Source organism: Apostichopus japonicus, chromosome 2, assembly GCF_037975245.1.
Source record: "Apostichopus japonicus isolate 1M-3 chromosome 2, ASM3797524v1, whole genome shotgun sequence".
Taxonomy (NCBI): domain Eukaryota; kingdom Metazoa; phylum Echinodermata; class Holothuroidea; order Aspidochirotida; family Stichopodidae; genus Apostichopus; species Apostichopus japonicus.
Genome location: NC_092562.1, coordinates 1,865,001 through 1,883,733, shown reverse-complemented (window position 1 = coordinate 1,883,733; position 18,733 = coordinate 1,865,001). Strand labels below are relative to the sequence as shown.

Here is an 18,733-nt window from a genome sequence, read left to right as displayed (position 1 = left end):
AACGAACAAGAAGATGAAGATGAGAAACGCAAAAAAAAAATAAAACAAGGAGAAGGATGAAATAAAAAGAGGGGGAAGGGACATCAAAAAAAAAGTATTAAGTAGATTTTAAGAAGACACGTGGCCTAATTTTAGCATGATTATTATTCAAGCAACCTGTTGTTATGTAACGTAAGAAGAAAAAAATTCTCCGCGATTATTGACAGAAGTGTAATCAACAAGTTGGTTACAATCTCCGTTTTGAACAACACGTAATGTGACGTCACAGATGACGAACCCCCCCCCCAAAAAAACAAAAAAATTGTCCATGTGAATTAATCTTATACTTACAACGGTACACGGTATTATATGATATCGTATATAGTCTGTCAAATCATTCGTGTGATAATCTCGAGCAAAAATGTGAAAGAAAATTAATTTAAAAAAATGTTATTATTGAATGCGTTATCAAGTGAAAATCCGGTTGAAAGCAACTTTTTGTCTTTGTTACTTCCTACATACATCGGCGCAAGTAAGTTACCAAGCCCATTAAGTGTTACGGAAAATTTGATTACAATTTCAAAAAAAAAAAAACCCTTAACAAATTGATTGATATCTTTCATCAAAATTAAGTTTAATTAAGCTAGCTAGTAATTATCTTTTCCATTCAATTCTACAACTGTCTGTTGCTGTGATACTTCATTATTTCAAACTATTATTTTAAAATGCAAAATCAATTCGGAAAATATCACATTATCAATTGTTTAAAATGGAATTGAGGAGAGGGGGGGATAGGGGAGCAGACGAAGGTGGGTGGGGTAAACTAAGGAGTTTTAAATATCAAATCATTCATTCTAACTCACCCACCCCAACCCCAACCCCCGCCCCATCCCCAAAAAAGGTTTAAAAAACCATTCGTACGATCACATTTATTGCCTTTTTTCTGAAATATCAAGTTATTAATTATATTTAATAATTCTATCAGAAATGTTAACGCTTTCCCTTATATATACTAAATCATATTATTTCTCTCTTTGGTAACATAATGATTTAAATTAAACAAAGCAAATCAGAATCGCTCGAAACAATTTTTGTTTATTTTTTCTCATCCCCCTCCCCCCCCCTTCCCTCACTGCTTCAGAAGTTGCGATCAATTAAAAAACAATATTTCAGTCTTTTGAAGATTGGTTGTGACAATATCATACACTCCTTCGAAAGGAGAATTTATCCCCCCCCCTTCTCATTAATATGTTTTATTTCCAATCTTTCAATAACTTAGACATTGTCTGGAAAGAATCCAAACTAAGCCATTGCATTGAGGCTAACTAAATAATTTGAGAGACATTTTGTCTCCAGTTCGTATCGCAAAGACGATGTCGCCTTTAGCGTAGTCGAAACTTTCCAATGTGGGATGGTTCTTATTTAACAAATATTTAATCCGTATTCTTTACTCATATTTCCATATAGCCATATAAAGCCCTCCGTTATGGTCACGGTGAAAAGTTGTCTTATTTCGTATATTGTATTATTAACTGTAGATATTGCGTTGCATTATGGATTTTTCAAGAAACAAAATGACAAATGAAAAACAAGATTAATAATAGCAATAATAATAATAATACATAATTTTTATATAGCGCAAAACAAACTATGAAATAAATCTCGTGGCGCTAAGATTAACAATTAAGGGAAAGACACGATTCCAATATGAAGACACGGGGAATAGAGGTGATGTGTGTGTGGGGGGTGGGGTGGGGGAGGAGTATGGTGGGGGACATTTTCAGCGTTTTATGACGTTTTGGCAAAATTAAAAGGATTGAAAAGATCCGTATGATATCATATTCTGAAGATTGTTTATAATTACGATTATAACATTATCATAAATGGATGAGTTAGTTAGAAATTTAGTGAATAGTGCGAAAACTAACTGGCAATATCTGAGTGTTAGAAATAAATTAAGTTTACAGCTATTTCGGTTTACAAGACATTTTAACTTTAAAATATTTGTTGATTCCCTATAATAAAGCCTACATTGACAAAAGATGACGCCAGGTGATCAGGACAGGCCTTAAATCGTGTTGATGTTAATCCATTGTTTTATCAACAACAACAACAACAACAACAACAACAAATGAATCACGCGGATTCGAAAACACACATATATAGCAATAAGCTATAACCACTCTGTTTAACTCGTGTATATTAACACCAAATGTATATTGTTGTACTTTATTCAAAGCGAAATACATGAATCAATATAGCGCCGTCATTTTTAAAGTTTTGTGGCCTGTGTTTAGTCGCGTTTGAAATTAAATCCATCAACACGATCCCGCAAAACCAGACCACACTTCCTTCTGTTTTTCATCTCTCGAGTCACTGAGGGTCACTGGCAGGGAGGGGAACTTACTGTTACCTGCATCTCGTTAGATCACATGGTCTCACCCCCAATATCCGACGTCTCTTAGGGTCATGTCCAATGATTCATAACTGATGACAATCGACCTAGATTTCGTAAATGCTTTCTTAATTAAAATAAGATGTTATTGTTGTAAGCGTTCATTAGGTCATCGAGACAAGCTGAAACAGTAATTTTCCAGGTGTTATTTTCTTTTACCCCCTTTTCTTTAAGGGATTAAAAAGAGAAAAGCGATATACAAGTGAAAAGGGGTAGCTGGTGGTGGGAAGAGGCCTTAGATAAGGGGGGAAGATTATACCAATGGTGGTATGATACATTGGAAGAGGGGCCATGGAAAGGTGCGAAATGGATGTGGGCATATATTCTTGTTTTTAAGCAAGGATCGTTCATGACAGCAGGAAATTGTATAAGAAAAAATTCTGAAAGAGGAATCGAGGTTTGACATAATTTCTAGAAACATGACTAAGGCACATACATAGTATGGTGGAAATTAAGTAGAATGTTTCTCTAGGCCAATGACAAAAGTTGTGTACAATATTTGAAAATAGTAACAAACGTAGGCCGAGAATGTGTGTGTGTTTTACGTGAATCAGTCCTCATATCATTATGGAACATAATTTTGTGACGTTTAAATTTCTATTTATCCGTGCAATAAAAAAAACTTTTCAATGATGACCTTAGGCACAAACTAATGTTGATATGTTATAGAACGTCAAAGGATGTATTGCAATACCACTTTAAATTTTGTATTTGTTGCTGGAGAAACGAACCTATAAACATCCCAGGTAAAAGTTCATTAATGAATGTGGCTAAATTACTCAGTCTAACATAGAGACCAATGTAGGAAAGTTCTTCGGAAAGCTCAATAGGAAAAAATAACACTATTATGACCTCAAATTACATTTTACAATGGATCTCATAAATTTCAAAGGAAAAATGGTGTTGACTGTAGTCCACGGGAGCTCTGACTTTTAAATGAACCTAAAACCTAATATCTAAGACAATGGATTCAGATTAATATCTATGTGTTCACTGACATATTGACGTCATCATCGATTCAGCCTTAAAGGAGCAATCCGAAGATTTAGCATATTTTAAAGCTGAATAGCTAGATTATCTTGAAAAGTGGAAACGTAAAATAGAGAATGTTACCAGCATTCAAATTGTTCCTTTTGTCTTGGACGATGACATCTCAAGACTAAAATTATGTCTAAATTCACCTTCGTTTTTTTTTTTCTCCTTTTGTGTCTGTAATCTCCATACTACACAAATATGACCTTATTCTTCTACAGATGTATATAAGCTTAAAGAAAGGCCAAATTTAAAGTAGGCAAAATGTACGCGGTGCGTGACCAGTTCTGTTTTGGAATATTTCCTGGCAAATCCTTCTCTTTTCCTCTTAAGTCAATCTTTGTTCTTGATCTGGACTTCTTAAAATCGGTCAAGATATTAAACGTCCGTTCTATATATATATATATATACCTTGGTTTGTTTCTGCAACTTCCAGACGACTTTGGTGACTCATTTCAGGACTCGAAAGGCTTGTTTCAATGAAGGTATTTGGGACGCTGTAATTATCTTTCCCATAGAGCAATTCCTTCATGGAATCAAACGCCCATCCTGTGTGGACAAACTAACCGTCTAAAGTTTCATTAACAATTTCTAATGTTTGTGAGAGCACTGGTACAAATCCTTTGAGCCGTTAAATTGGAATCGGAAATTTGGCGGGAAGATGAAAATGGAAGTCGAAAATTTGTACATGTGGTTATCATCATGATTGTGTTAACTAGGGATTCAACTGGAGACAGATCGGCTGGTCGTACAGGTAGAACGCCAACACGATTACTACTCGGCCCCGGTATATGATCATGAAGTGTTCTCCCTTTGCTTAAGACAGCTTTTTTTAATATATATATATATATATATATATATATATGTATATATATATATATATATATATATATATATATATATACATACACATATATATATATATATATCATCATAATAATCATAATCATAATAAACATGCTATACGTTGGCTATCATATGTGATGATTTGGTTTCTGTTTGTGACAAAATTAATTTTGCCGATTTTCTTTTCTACTTTTGTCTGGGATTCCAACTCTTTCTCAAACAAATGTTGAAATGGGATCAAATAAGATAGTTGAGAGATTTTGTGAGGTGAAATCTCTGATTGAGAGGTAGTAGCATAATGGGGCAAAATGCAAATGACCCCTTGATGTCTTACAAGGCCTACGCCACATGTTTTAAGATGGTGGGGACAGGGCAGGATTCAGTCCAATGGTTTGATACTGGTGTTGATAGGGCCGTCTATGGCTGCACCACTACAGAGTAGTGTGCACCATGGAGCGTCGGGCCCGGGGTCCAAGGGTTCGCTTGAGGGTATAACGCCCTGGTAGAAAGTCCAAGTAACGAATTACCCTAAAGCTTCTATAACATATAACGTTTATGAAACATTATCTGGCCCTTTTTGGATCCAAATTTGAAAATATTTATTATGTTGACCCGAGTCATTTCCAGACCTATCTGAAAATCATTGCTCCAAACAAATGTGGGAGCTATACTTCCCGGTCCCGGCGTTGACGTGGGAGGGGGGCTGTCTTAGATTAGAGGATAAATTTTTAAGAAACAATTGAAAATTTTAACAGTTATAAATGTCTTTAGAAGATATTTTTTTGTGCTCATCCAAACTTCGATTTTGTCCTGAAATGTTTGTACGATATTAGACTTTTCTTTTCAATAATTGGTGATAGTTTTTTGACAGATACCATGTATACCTCTTTCCCTAGCGTCATCATAAAAATTGCTTCCGTTTTGTTAGAAAATCCTAGAACAATTTTTTCCCCCTCTTAAATCTGATTATGGAGAAGTATTTTACTTCAAAGGGAACGATGAAGTACCTAAAAACAAAAGAACCCATGTTGAAAGTAGTTTAATTAAAACAGGTCACGTCTCTCTGATGAACTTCAGGTGTCATTCTGAAGGTATTTAAGTTAGAGAATATTTTGTTATGCTCTTTCAAACTTTGATTTGTCAAAGTAAAATATGTTATACACTTATCAAGAAATATTTAATGGACAGCGGTTGGGAAATGAAGCAGAAAAAATGAGCCAATTATTCAGCCTATTGACAACTAGTGACCCAGGTATGTATTTTTTTTTTCTTATTTTAGTTTTTTATGAATTTGTAAAAAAAAAGAAGAAAAAGTATTGTAATATAAATCTTAAACGAAGGTGTAAAAGTTGAATAATGAGTTGGCATATGTTGACATGTTGTGGTTTAGTTCACCAAAATGATTGATATTTAGTTTTTCATGAATCAAATTCTAACTGGAATCTTCAATAAAAAAAAAACTTATATAAAATTACAAACTTTTAATAAGCAATTTTGTTGATCGCAATAATTATTTATGGATGTTCAAAGACGTTCTACTAAAAAACAATAATGATCCATTATCTACTTTAATTGTCCCTTATGTTTCACAACTCATAGCGAAATACAACAAGAGAGCGGTCACTCTGAGCGAAGGGGGGTGGGATGGGAGGGGAGGGGCACAAACTTCGAGGGTCAGTGGAACATGTGACTTCAATTGGTGAGGAAATACCGCAATGTTACCTGAAAATGTGTCCGTCAAAATGGATTATTTGTGTATTCTGGCACGTCCAAGTCCTACGGTACAGTAGTGCATATAATATAAGGGACATGGGGTGGGTGGGGGGAGGGCGGTGGCTGAAATAAACCGGTTTTTATCAACAACGTCGAACAAGGATCTGGCTTCAACGTATACGACATATGAATACCAAACACAATTTTATCGAAGCAAGTACGTTTCTCTCTAGGATTATTGAGGGAGGGGGCGGGGGTTTGGGGTGGGGTGGAAGGAACAAACAAATCATGGTATAGCATACAAATGAACGTGAATAATGAATTATGCAAAATGGTTCAAAAGAATAAAAAACATATTAACTGAAACCTTAAGAAGATGGAAGACGCACACAAGGTCTCACACAAACATATACACACACACAAATTGGATCATTGACGAAGTATTTTTTTCTGTGTACTCAGTGTGGGTTAGGCCGATGGCTCTCAAAATTCTCCAGTTCGAGTCCAAGATCTTTGTACTCAGTCACTATAGGATCCATTTCCTTAGACGAAACCTCAACTCCTGAACTCGAGATATATCGAGCGTTTAACCAGAAGTTGTATCAATTCTACATATTTCCCAATTTTTTTATATTATAATAAATGTATTATTATATCATTTATATTCTATATATATATATATATGAAACAATTTTTTTATATCAATATACGCCTATACAACGTACAGACTAAAATCTCTGGACTTTGTTCATTGAAACGATCGTAACGTGATTTGGATCGAGTGACCATATATTAAATGTGTAGGACGCCATCTTTATTTTCAGATAACGATCTTATGGTAATTCAACATTTTCATTTTCACCAGCATGTACGTGTATGTATACGCTCTCTGCCAACAACAAAAAAGAAGAAGAAAAAGAAATTGGCAAACTTTGGTCACGGTAGACTGAACATTTCCGAACTGAAAGAGCGCCAAAGATTATTCGAGATAAAAGTGATCCTGATAGGAAGTTATAGTCAATTGAAGAGGTCACCTTTGGCCGTGAGACCGGTAGTCCTGGTGCCACGCAGTCTGGTTCTACAGGTAACCCTTTGTACAGAGTAAACTGCGACAAGTTAAACGTTCGAGTAAATATCATATTTGGGATAGTTTGGAAATATGGAGTTTAAATGTCCGCTATTTCAACCAGTATTATTTCCTTTAAAGGGGTTCCCTTCCTATTTATTTAAGGTGCCGTTAAAATGTTAACAACCTATTGTATATGTATATATATATATATATATATATATATATATATATATATATATATACACCCTACTACTCTCCTTTCGTCATTTCTAAGATATTAAAACATTGTAATGTGTGTATACGAATAATACGATTTAGTCCAATAATTTCGTAAAAGCTACCGCTTGTATCACGTGATTATAATCAAGACGACGACTGATGTTGAAGGTGTGTGATAGTTTCATTTTGCGCGTTTAACATCATCCGGTCAAACGTGAAGGGACATAATGTTTAAACAAAATGAGTACGAACTCTATTTGTGATGCAATAAGGACGTCAACAAAGCGTTTTCAAAGTAACAAAGTCAAGATAAATAGGCAGAGGAACAAATGACGACTCCCTGCTGTCAATATTAACATCGCATAGTTCCTGCAAAAATATCAAAGTTAATCAATTTATATTGTATAGCAAGTCAACTAAAATGTAACGGTCCATCCAGTTCCGGATGGGATTCATGTTCTATATACCATATTTGGAAGCCCACGTGACCTTGAGAGAGAGAGAGTGTGTGTGTGTGTGTGTTTGTGTGGCAACGAATTGTCACGTGGCTTCACTATATATAGGTTTTGACCATAGAGGTTTGATTCAGAGATGTTTATAAAGTATTATGATACGTGGTAACATTCAGTGACGTACCTAGAATAGTTGGCACCCAGGGCGGATCTTTCCTTGGTCACCCCGAGTAGGGGAAGCCTTCCTGGGGGAGGGGTCTAAGGGGAGAGAGTGAGGAAATTTTGTTTGATGTAATGGGTGGCTTAGATGCAGAATGGTGCTATCTTTGGCAAAGCTTCGAACTGATTACACAATGATTTACCAAAATAGGGAAAACATTTTGGGGGGAGGGGGCTGTGGCATGGCACCTCCCTGAGTGGTACCCGTAGATGCCCCCCCCCCTGCCCCGCTTAGTACGACACTGGGTCCACCTTTACTTCTAACGAATTGAATTTCACTCTTTAAACGTCTCCATGATAATCACACTTTTCAGGAGTGAATTCTCCTGCCTTTTCTTAAAGGGGAAAACTCCTTCAGGGACGGTTATCATCTTGATTAATCGGTACTTTAGCCACTCTTCCGTAAAAACGAAAATCACTCCCCCCAAAAAAAGAGTGATCATCCTAGATTGAAATAAGAAAGAAAAAGGAAGAGTGAAACTCCATATTCTGAAGAGTATTTTCAATATCGAGCTTTGCGTCTTCGTTATCCAGTGTAAATTATGGGATCTTAAACACAAAGCAGGACGTAACGTTACAGTTTAAAAATAACATTGAACTTAGTGATATATATATGGGTTGATATGATCCATCTATCATGCTCATTCATTTCCAGACGCATCTACCAAATCCGCCTCTACTTCTTCTTATTTCGTTAACAACCCTATCCTGTCAATCTACGCTGTTAAACGCTTAGGATATCTCATCCCCACCCCACCCCCACCCCCACCCCCTCCCCCAACCCCGCTTTATGTAAATGTCGAGAAGGGGAAAACAGAGCAGATGGTACAGAGACAGTGGGAAGGAATGTATGTAACCAATTATTGTGTAGGCTAATACGTCTGTGGTGTGGCTATATGGGAACAAACAGACCAAATGACTCAAAGAGACTCAAAAGAGACTCAAGTTTAGGTGTAATAACCCAAACTCATTAAGGTTAGACTAAACTAAGATACGGTAACATCCGTGTTGTCCAAGGGACCAGTGTCAGAAGTGCCGAGGACAACTATGTCACTGAGCTCCGTTTCACCTTTTATACACACTTCATTTCTCCAACTTTTAAGTCATAAACATGAGAATAAAGTATTTTTTAATGTCCATATTTCCCCCTTATTGACCCTGGTCGATCAGACTGCTAATACCCATGACAACCCCCCACCCCAACCTCTCATCTGACCGTCTGACCTTATGCAATAGGCCGACAACCAGTTTGGACTAACATAAATAGCCCGTGACAATGATAAAACATTCTCTGAAATCTTTCTGTTTTTTATATGATTGTGCAAATTGTTCATATATATATATATATATATATATATATATATATATATATATATATATTACGATTTTCATTTATATATATTCATTTGCCTTTGTCGTTTACCTCCATTGCATTAACATAAAGTCTGTTCAAAGTATCTCTTTCGAGATCCGGCTTTAGGAATCACAAATGATTTTCGAGTTGGATAGCATCATGTTTGATCTCTAGAGTAGGGCAAAATATGTCACCAAAAACAGAACTAGTATTGTTCGATATAGGTGACAAACGCCTACAGTGGAATTACGATCTTCCTTACCGGTTTCGAACCTCTGGACATACAATCAGCGTCCATAGCCTAGTGGTTAGGGTGTCCGCGTACAGAGCGGGAGGCCCGTGGTTCGAATCCCGGTGGAGGCTGAAAGTTTTTTCACTGTTCTTGATTTTCCAACTCATTACGATTTTCATTTATATATATATATATATATATATATATATGAGCATGAGGTGTTCACGTATTGTGGTAAGGTTCACAATATCTTCTCTCTCTTCTTTTGCCGAATATTAAGATATCGGGAGAAAATACCGCATTCTCGGCATATCTTCACATTTAAAAATTTGAAATTTGGATTTGTTAGATTATATATATTGTATTATCTGAGTACTCACATTTCATGCTATTCAAATACAAGATGTTAAATATCGTATAAACTTAGCCATGAGATATTGAGATATCGAAACAACAAATAAAGATCTAAATAAGGAGAAGGTGGAAGTTGTAAACGTTTAATTATAAGTTTGTTTCCTGCACGAGAGTCAAAAGTCAAAAGTGGTCAATTCGAACCCCCATCCCCTTCCACTTACTGAAGGGCTTAGGGAAACCCTCCCCCTTACCACTTTGCTGTAGTACGCTTTAAATTAAAAACAGTTAATAGAGACAGGCTGGAGAGGGATCTCTTCAGTAGGTATACTCCTCAATTGTTGAATCATCAAACAAATCTGATTTTTAAAACTAAAAATTAAAATAAAAGAACTTTTTAACCAGAAGTAAATTGATACGTAGCAATAACGCCATTTACAATAATTAAAAATATTTTGAATATTAATTTGTGTTGTTGCGTAAGTTGTTGTGTATATATTAAAGAGCTTACAATCTTGAGTCAGCTTATATCATACCAGTCGATATTACCTGGTGACGTATTCTTGTATATAGTTTCTTTTTCTACAACGATAAACTTCATATTAGGGTGATTTTGTTTGATTTAGTTCATATTAAGTATAGTTTTTTCTTTCTGACGTATAGAGATGTCTGACGTCACTAAAAATGCGGAGACCAGTTTTCCACTTGGTTGCGTTAATACGGTCAGACCGCCTTAGAAAATATTTATATACACTGTTTTTGTTTTTTGCTTTTCTTTTTCTTTCTTCCATACTCATAACCCCCTTTTAATTTGCTTGGTTCACGAAAGGCAAGCAGAATATGATAGAATAAAGAAATGTCGAGGAAAAGTCCACTATATACCGAAGGAAGAAAAAGAAGTACATATCTAACTATCTATATATATACACACACACACACACACATACAACAGTTATATATATATAGAGGATCAATAAGCCAAAATGGAGTACATGGATTTAGACAGGGTTATTGGGAGATATTTCTCGCGCGGAGTGTTTTTTACGAATAAAATGACAATATCTACTGAACCATGCAATAAAAAGTGAATAGGAATTACAAGAGCATTGGGTTGACAAGATTGATAGAATTAGGTCAAGCAGGGTCGCTGGTCTAGATTTTGTGGATCGCTGATAAAACACAAGAAAGAAAAACAACATAGGATTAAAAAAAGAAAAAAAAAAGGGGGGCTTGACATATGCGCATCTGCAACCGTAAATCGACAACAATTTGTTTTGATCATTTTTTAAGTTGGAGAAAAAGTTGAACCGAAACAAAACTAAACCTTTATAGGAAGGAGAAGTAAATTAGAGAGAAAAGAAAAGAAAAACAAAGAAATATGAATAACAACAAGAAGAGGGAGAAATCAGTTTGTGTTGAGCCTTTCAAAGGAGTAAGTAATCTTGAAATCAAAATATTCAGAAATTCAGAAAGAAAAGAAGGTAAAAACATAAAAAAAAGATAGGGACATATCAAACTAGAATTTAAATATATATATTAATATATATATATATAGATAGATAGATAGATATTGATAGATAGATTCATATAGATAGATATATAGATATATATAGATATAGATAGATAGATATAGATATATAAATATATATACATACATACATACATATATATATATATATATATATATATATATATAAAATAAAAACATAAAAAGATAGGGACATATCAAACTAGAATTTAAATATATATATATATATATATATACATATATATAAATATATATACATATATATATATATATATATATATATATATATATATATATATATATATATATAGAATTAAGTTAACATCTTGCTACTTTACAGCCCACCACGCTATAGGGATACAAGAAATCATTTGATGTAATTGCCACTTCTCTCCCCCCCCCCCCCCAAATACCCAAATAAAAAATACCTAATTGGTTTTGGTGGCATGAGATTTATTCGACCATTGCCAAAGGATTGAAGATGAAGTTGTCACTTGAAACATGGCTGTCTGGAACGAATAATAACGTTGACTTGTTTTATTCCCCTTCCGTTATACTTAATCATTTCGTTCTAACTAATTACATCACTTTAAGTGTCAACCAACGTGAGAACCAAGATAGATATTTTCGGTTTTAATGTGTTCCGTTGAAATTAGGTAATGGGAGCGTAGCTGACAGGTATTTCACACGTCACCTTTCACCCTAGTCACAAGTTGTGAGGTGGCAGGCGGTTATTTTACTAGCTATTGTACTCGTCACCTGCGTCCGATAATATTATTTCCTCAATATTTCTGACAGTGGTGCTAAATGAAAACAATATTGATTGGAACGACCCAATTTTGACGCCTCCAACGAGAGAAGAGAAGAACAATATTTACCACGAAATCTAGGCTGACAAGGTCATTTCGGTGTAATTTGAATAAAGAAACAGGCAAATTGTTTATTTAATAAAAAAACGAGAGAGGCGCAAAAAAACAAAACAAAAAATTGATAGTGTACCATAGTCATTGCAGCTGCTAAGTAGGAAGTTAGTTCATTGATTATAAAAGTTTTGTTTTTCATACAAAATGGACGCATATATACTTACTGTACTTATTTTCATAAGAATATAATTTTAGATCACCCCCTCCCGCCCCTCCCACCCCTCCCACCCCCATTTTTTGTGTGGTATAAAGTAGGGATTGTACAGAAGGCATACTACATTTTGATAACAGTTAAGAAATAATTCAACCTGAAAATATAAACCATGTAAAAGGTCGTATATTATAAAGTTGATGACATATAATTATGTACCGACGTTTTATGGTTTGAAATTGAAAGAAGAAAAAGAAGAAGAAGAAAATGGAAGCAAACTATAGGCCTAGGCTCGACTAATTTTGAAAGCCAAGTTGATCTCTATTACAATCCCAACATGAATGAAAGGCTTTCATTATCGCTTTAAGAGAAATTGTCTGGTACAAACAACCTACTAGATCCTATACGAAAGAAACCATAAACATCATTGATCAAAGCTCTCTTTCATTCTCAATTGTGTTCACCTCAAACTCACCTCTTACGCTTGACGAAATGGTTTCATTCAGTGGTGATGATTTAATCTTCACGGTTACACACACATATATATATATAAATATATATATATATATATATATATATATATATATATATATATATACATATATATATATAAATCAAGATTAAGGATATTAACATTGCAGCAGAGGTTAACTGACAGGGGACTCTGTGAGAGGATATATGTGGAAGAATTTAGTTCCATGAATATTCATAAACAGCTGCTGGAGCTTGAACCATAATGAAGACAGAGAGAAAGAAGGAGAAGAAAAAGAAGAAAACGAAAAAAGAAGAAGCACAAAAAGAAGGCGAAAGGAATTTTTCTCGACCCCTTCAAAAAAAAAAGAAAAAAAAAAGGCTTGATCAAATCGTTTCAACAAAGTGCGTTGTGGCTAGATCCCAAGAGCATTGCGCCTGAAATAGTTTTTTTTCTTGATCAATGCATGGATGATGGAATTTTGTTCATCTTCTTCGGATTACCAACAAGATGAAGAGTTTCTGTTCCCCCCGCTAAGGGAGAAGGTATTTCCTTTAGACTCACCAACCACACAGGAAACGTGATATTTGAAATGGCCGCTATCGGTGTAATTTATCCATTTATTCAATCGCTTATCGCTCACTTAAATTATTCAGATAAAATATGATCCGTATTACAAGCATTGTTGACACCATCAGAACTTGGGAACGAAAATTCAATAATCACAAGATAGAAATATTGACGAAAGCGTCTGTGACAAATAGAGGGGAGAGTGTTGCGTTGCTGCTATGAGACCAAAGGGTCATATACTACTAGAAGTGACCGCTTAACCGGTGGGAGTTTATAATGAATTTATTTTGCAATATGATCTGTTTTGAACCGGTGACGAAATCATGGATTTTAAAATCGAAAAAAGAAAAATTCCTTTTTTTTCTTTTACTTTTCTCTCTCACTCTCTCTCTCTTTATTTTTGTCTTTTTATTTAAAATTTCGTCTTTTGATGAGCAATATCAATTAGACGATCTTTTGTGTTTCTGACAATAAGATCAATAATTCCATTTACGTCCATTTTCTTTTCTTGCTTATGTCATAAATTTTTAAAAAGATTAAGTACAAAGAATTTAAAAATACGGTAAAATATATTTTGTTTTAATCTGTTTCTGAAAAAGTAGTTGGTACGAGGAGGTTGGACAGATTTAATGACGTCATCATAATATCCTCCTGTGGGTTGATATATTTTTTTTTGAGGGGACAAGATAAGAAATATTAAAAGTCCTGCTCTATATTTATCATAAAACAAAGTGGTAAGTCTTGGGCTGCTTTTAACACTGTAATTTCCTAACCACGTTTAGCAAAAATGGAAAATATATATCTTTAAGTTCATTTCTGTTCAATGAATTCTTTGCAATAAATTTCAGACGTAAATATGTAACTCAATTAAGTCACTCGGTTAAAGGGGGTTGGGGGGGGACCGTTAAGTCGTGGCTGAAAAGTCATGGAAGATCCTTGTTTGGGGCATAAACGAACGTGGCCCGCTGAGCTATTGAGGTGTATTGTTGAAGAAAAAGGAAACCACACAATAATGTTCACATTTTTTAAGAAAGGTAAATATAACTTGAAATGCCAACGCGCGCGTTATATTTGCTTTTGCTACATGTTATTTTGAATAGATTCCACTAGTTTATATATTAAGGCACTTTTATCATGCCTCAATGTCGTTTTGGGTGATACCTGTGTCTAGTATTCCACGTGCATCTTATATAGAACTGTATCGATTTCCGTGTTATATTTAACCTTGTTTCATAAATAGTTTTAAAAAAAAAAGAAGCTCTTTGTTCAATTTGTTCGATCCAAATAAACTATAAAAAAAAAAAAATCTTTAGTATACAGTTGGTCTGTTTGTGCATATTAGCATTGGCTAAGATCAACAAGTTAGTTAAACTCTGTATGTTTCACCAAGCATTTTAATCATGCCACTTAAACAGTAACAAATTTACTCGTTTAAGCGACCGAGCTGTAACCAAAAAAAAAAAGGTAATAATAAAAATAATAAAAACGTTTGTTAGTATCTCAAAAAAAGACGGTAAGAGGTCAAGTCAGTCGAATTTTCTGCTTGATAAATAAAACCAAGAAAACATTACTGAATTTATACCTTTTGATACAGTGAACAATTTGTTGTTAAAAACAAATAGGTTTCGCTTCAGCGTGATTTCGCTTAATCTAATCCAAATTTCATCACCGTAAATAAAATTACTGCCATCAAATCTAAACTATTAAGCCCTCGGGGGAAACAATTGATTCATTTGAAAGCAAAGAGGTAACACATATAGGGCTATATTATGATTTTAATTAGCTATGTGTGTGTCTGCACTTGTTTTGTATTCTGCATTTCATTACCGGTATTAAAATTCGATATCATTTGTTTCCACTTTCCCTGATAACTTTTCCACCAGATTTGTATAAGTAACAATAAAGTGTTCCGGACATCGCTCCCATTCCCCCCCCCCCCCACCCCTCCATTCGAAGGTCGCATTGAGTTGATATATAGTCTAACTTGAAAACCTTGCCAGTTTATACGATTAAATTTTCTGTCCCAAATCGTATATGCAAATCAGATTATTACTCAATAGTTCTTGGTGAACATCTGATATAAGAGTCCTGTAAACGTTTAAGGCTAAGAACGTTGATGCGTTAAGTGAGTTTGAAGGCGTTTCCTTTGGGTGTGAAATAAACAATTGACTCAAACAATGGGCTATTGTATCTTCGTGTATATCTGCGAACGTTTATCTGCGAACGTAGAAACCTTTGTTTAGAGTTAAGACAATGGACTACAACATACCCGATATAATTGTATGACTAGAGACTAATTATAGAAAACGTTTTGTATTACGTTTTATATATATATTAATATACATATAAATATACATATAAATATATATATATATATAGCCTATAGCCTATATATATATATAGCCTATAGCCTATATATATATATATATAGCCACGGTTAACGTGACTAAAATATATAAGGAAATCAAACAAACATCAGCATCGCGAGGCGCTTATAGGAGTGAAAAAAATCGACTTAAGTAAGTTGTTTACGTTTGTTACCAGGGAAAACAAGCGAACGGAAAAGAAGAAAAAAATGAAATTTGGGTATCTCGATTAATGGGTCTATACGGAGAAACACTCCCAAAACATGCCAGCACCGTCGCGTAGACATCGTGTCTCACAGGGCAATTGTGATTCTGGGTTAAGTAAAATAGAACCACTTCTCAATTAAGCTTATTCTCCTCTTCTGGTTGTGGTCTCACCAACATAATATTTTCTCTGCTCAGTGCTTCCAGCGATGAACAAAACAAAACTTTAAATGGAAAATTGACTTAGATTCGAAATGAAATTAAGATAAAATTTGTGTTATTGTTCCACAAAATTGAATTAATCAAATGGTATCGGTAGAAAGGCAAAATTTTTTATTCCTAGGATGTTCGGAGTCAGAGAAGGGAGACTGTATTTTACTCTCTTTTTTTCTATCTCTCTGCCTCTCTCCATTTCTCTCTCAATTTTTTTTTTGTGGTTATTTTGGTTGACTGAAAAATCTTGTTTGCAAAGAAGGCAAAAGAGGAAGATGACGAAATTATATCTGTAAAGATAAGAAAAAAGATATGAAAATAAAAATTGAGACAAAAACGTTTGACCTTTGGCTACATAACTATGCAAATAAAAATAAACATGAACGAGATACAATGTATACGTAGCAACGAAGTGACCCAATTTTATCAGACGACAGTCTCTTTTTTTAAGTTGTGGAATGTTTGCTTTTATATAATATATATATATATATATATATATATATATATATATATATATATATATATATATATATATATATATATATATATATACATATATTTATATATATATATATATATATATATATCGGGGGGAAAATGAAAAGAAAATCATTGTTTTAAAGTTAAATTCGTAATTATGCAAAGTCTATCATCGACACGTCATATTGAGTAATCAATATTTTGCATTATCGATAATTAATAATCACCACGCTGTTTTCAATACTTAACATCTTGACCAACTGTTAATAAATTGTGTGTATAGCTAATGGCCCCCACCTTCTTCGTCAGTCGGGGCAAAAAGTCGGGGCGATTTTGAATTAAGACCACTCTTAAAGACCCTATTTTCAACTTCACATAAAACTCAGTAGAATTAACTTTGCTCTTAGTCCTAAGAGACGTAATTCATTATCTATATATGTCTCAGAATGCATAATTTCACGTCTAAACGTTTTCTTTTCATCTTTCTTTTTCCTGTTTGCTTCTGGGAGAGGACCCCCACACCCCTACATCAATGTCGCCCTCAACAACCCCAAGGTAATATCCTACATTCTCCTCTGGCCCTTCCATAGAGTTTCACGTCTCTACCTAAATCAGTCAAAGCCCCCTCTCCCACCCCACCACCCCTCCACCTTTCAAAGTTTCTGCACGCCTCGGCAACAACCAGTGTGGATTAAATCGCTTCTGAAGCCTTGTGAAGTTTACTGAAATGGTATACCGAAAAACAATCGAACGTGCTAATTGTAATAATGAGTGGTCAGTAAGGTGTGCTGGACATATCACACAAGTGATTGAATGAACTCCTTTCTTTTATACATGTCATGTTGTAGTGTAGCCCCTTCCCCTCACTCCCCCGGTCATCCCACCACCCCCCCCCCATCAACCGCATCAGGGTGAATGTTACTTCAGTGCTAAACAGTAGAAATGATAATTTAAAACCACGTTTTATACGATCTTTATACTGAAAATTGCAATCTGACGCTGGAGTAAAATATTTACAATGCAATTTATTCGCTGTCATTTCAAACCCATAATGTTCGTATTCCAACAATGTGACGAAATCTTTTAACAAAAATTAAAGTATTATGTGCTCTTCTAATCCAGGTAAATCAGCCTATCATTACAAATGACAAGGCTTAAATGACCTTTGGGGTTTGTTTTACCATTTTTATAAATCACAGTGTAGTTTACTCTTTCAGTCACAGACCAGTAGTAACAAACATACCCCCTCCCCTCCCCTCCCTTCCCCTCCCCTCCCCTTCCCTCCCCCTCCCCGAAATAAAAAGAGATTCAAAATTTTCGACATTTATCCATTGTATGAAAAGAAACCAGAATGGTCAATCAAAATAGTTAAATGGTTGTTTCATTTTAAATATTCCAATATCAATAAAAACTTCATTCAAGTCAAACCTTAAAAGCTATTTTTAAATATAATCCATTTCAGGTAATAAATTCAACCGAGAAAATAACTAGGTTTATTTTTTTTTAGTATTCATCTAGATAAGCCTTACACTCTACGATACTAACTTCTTTTTGGTTTCTACGTTATCGGGCAATTTGTGTCTGGCTGGGTAGTTACAACTTGAAGAAAAAAGAGACAATTTCAGGGAAAAACCCCCCATCTGATACCGCCTCTATTTCAACTCGGGTCTTGTTCCCCTAACACCCTATGACGTCAAATTGCTGTCCTAATTTGCATATCTGCTTCGACCAAATGGAAATTGTTTTATAAGTGGTTATATATAGTATTGAGGTTGCATAGATAATGTTTAAAGACATGCAGATTGTAATCAGTTATACCGATGATTGGAAAGCGATCATTTGTTTTTCATTGAAATGAGGAGAAATTAGGACGACTTTTTGACTTTCAGGAAAATTTCGCTGAAG

The 18,733-nt window shown here is 34.6% G+C and overlaps 1 long non-coding RNA gene across 5 annotated transcripts in view; it reads right to left on the bottom strand.

Annotated features, from left to right (window-relative positions):
* Positions 1-18,733, bottom strand: part of LOC139972630 (uncharacterized) — a 190,469-nt gene that overhangs the window by 32,693 nt on the left and 139,043 nt on the right. Inside the window, exon 3 of one of the 5 annotated variants that reach the window (XR_011795064.1) lies at positions 15,941-16,638. The exons of the other annotated variants lie outside the window; for them this stretch is intronic. This is a non-coding gene — a long non-coding RNA (uncharacterized lncRNA). Of the gene's footprint in view, positions 1-15,940; positions 16,639-18,733 lie in introns of those variants that run through there. 5 annotated transcript variants of the gene reach the window in all.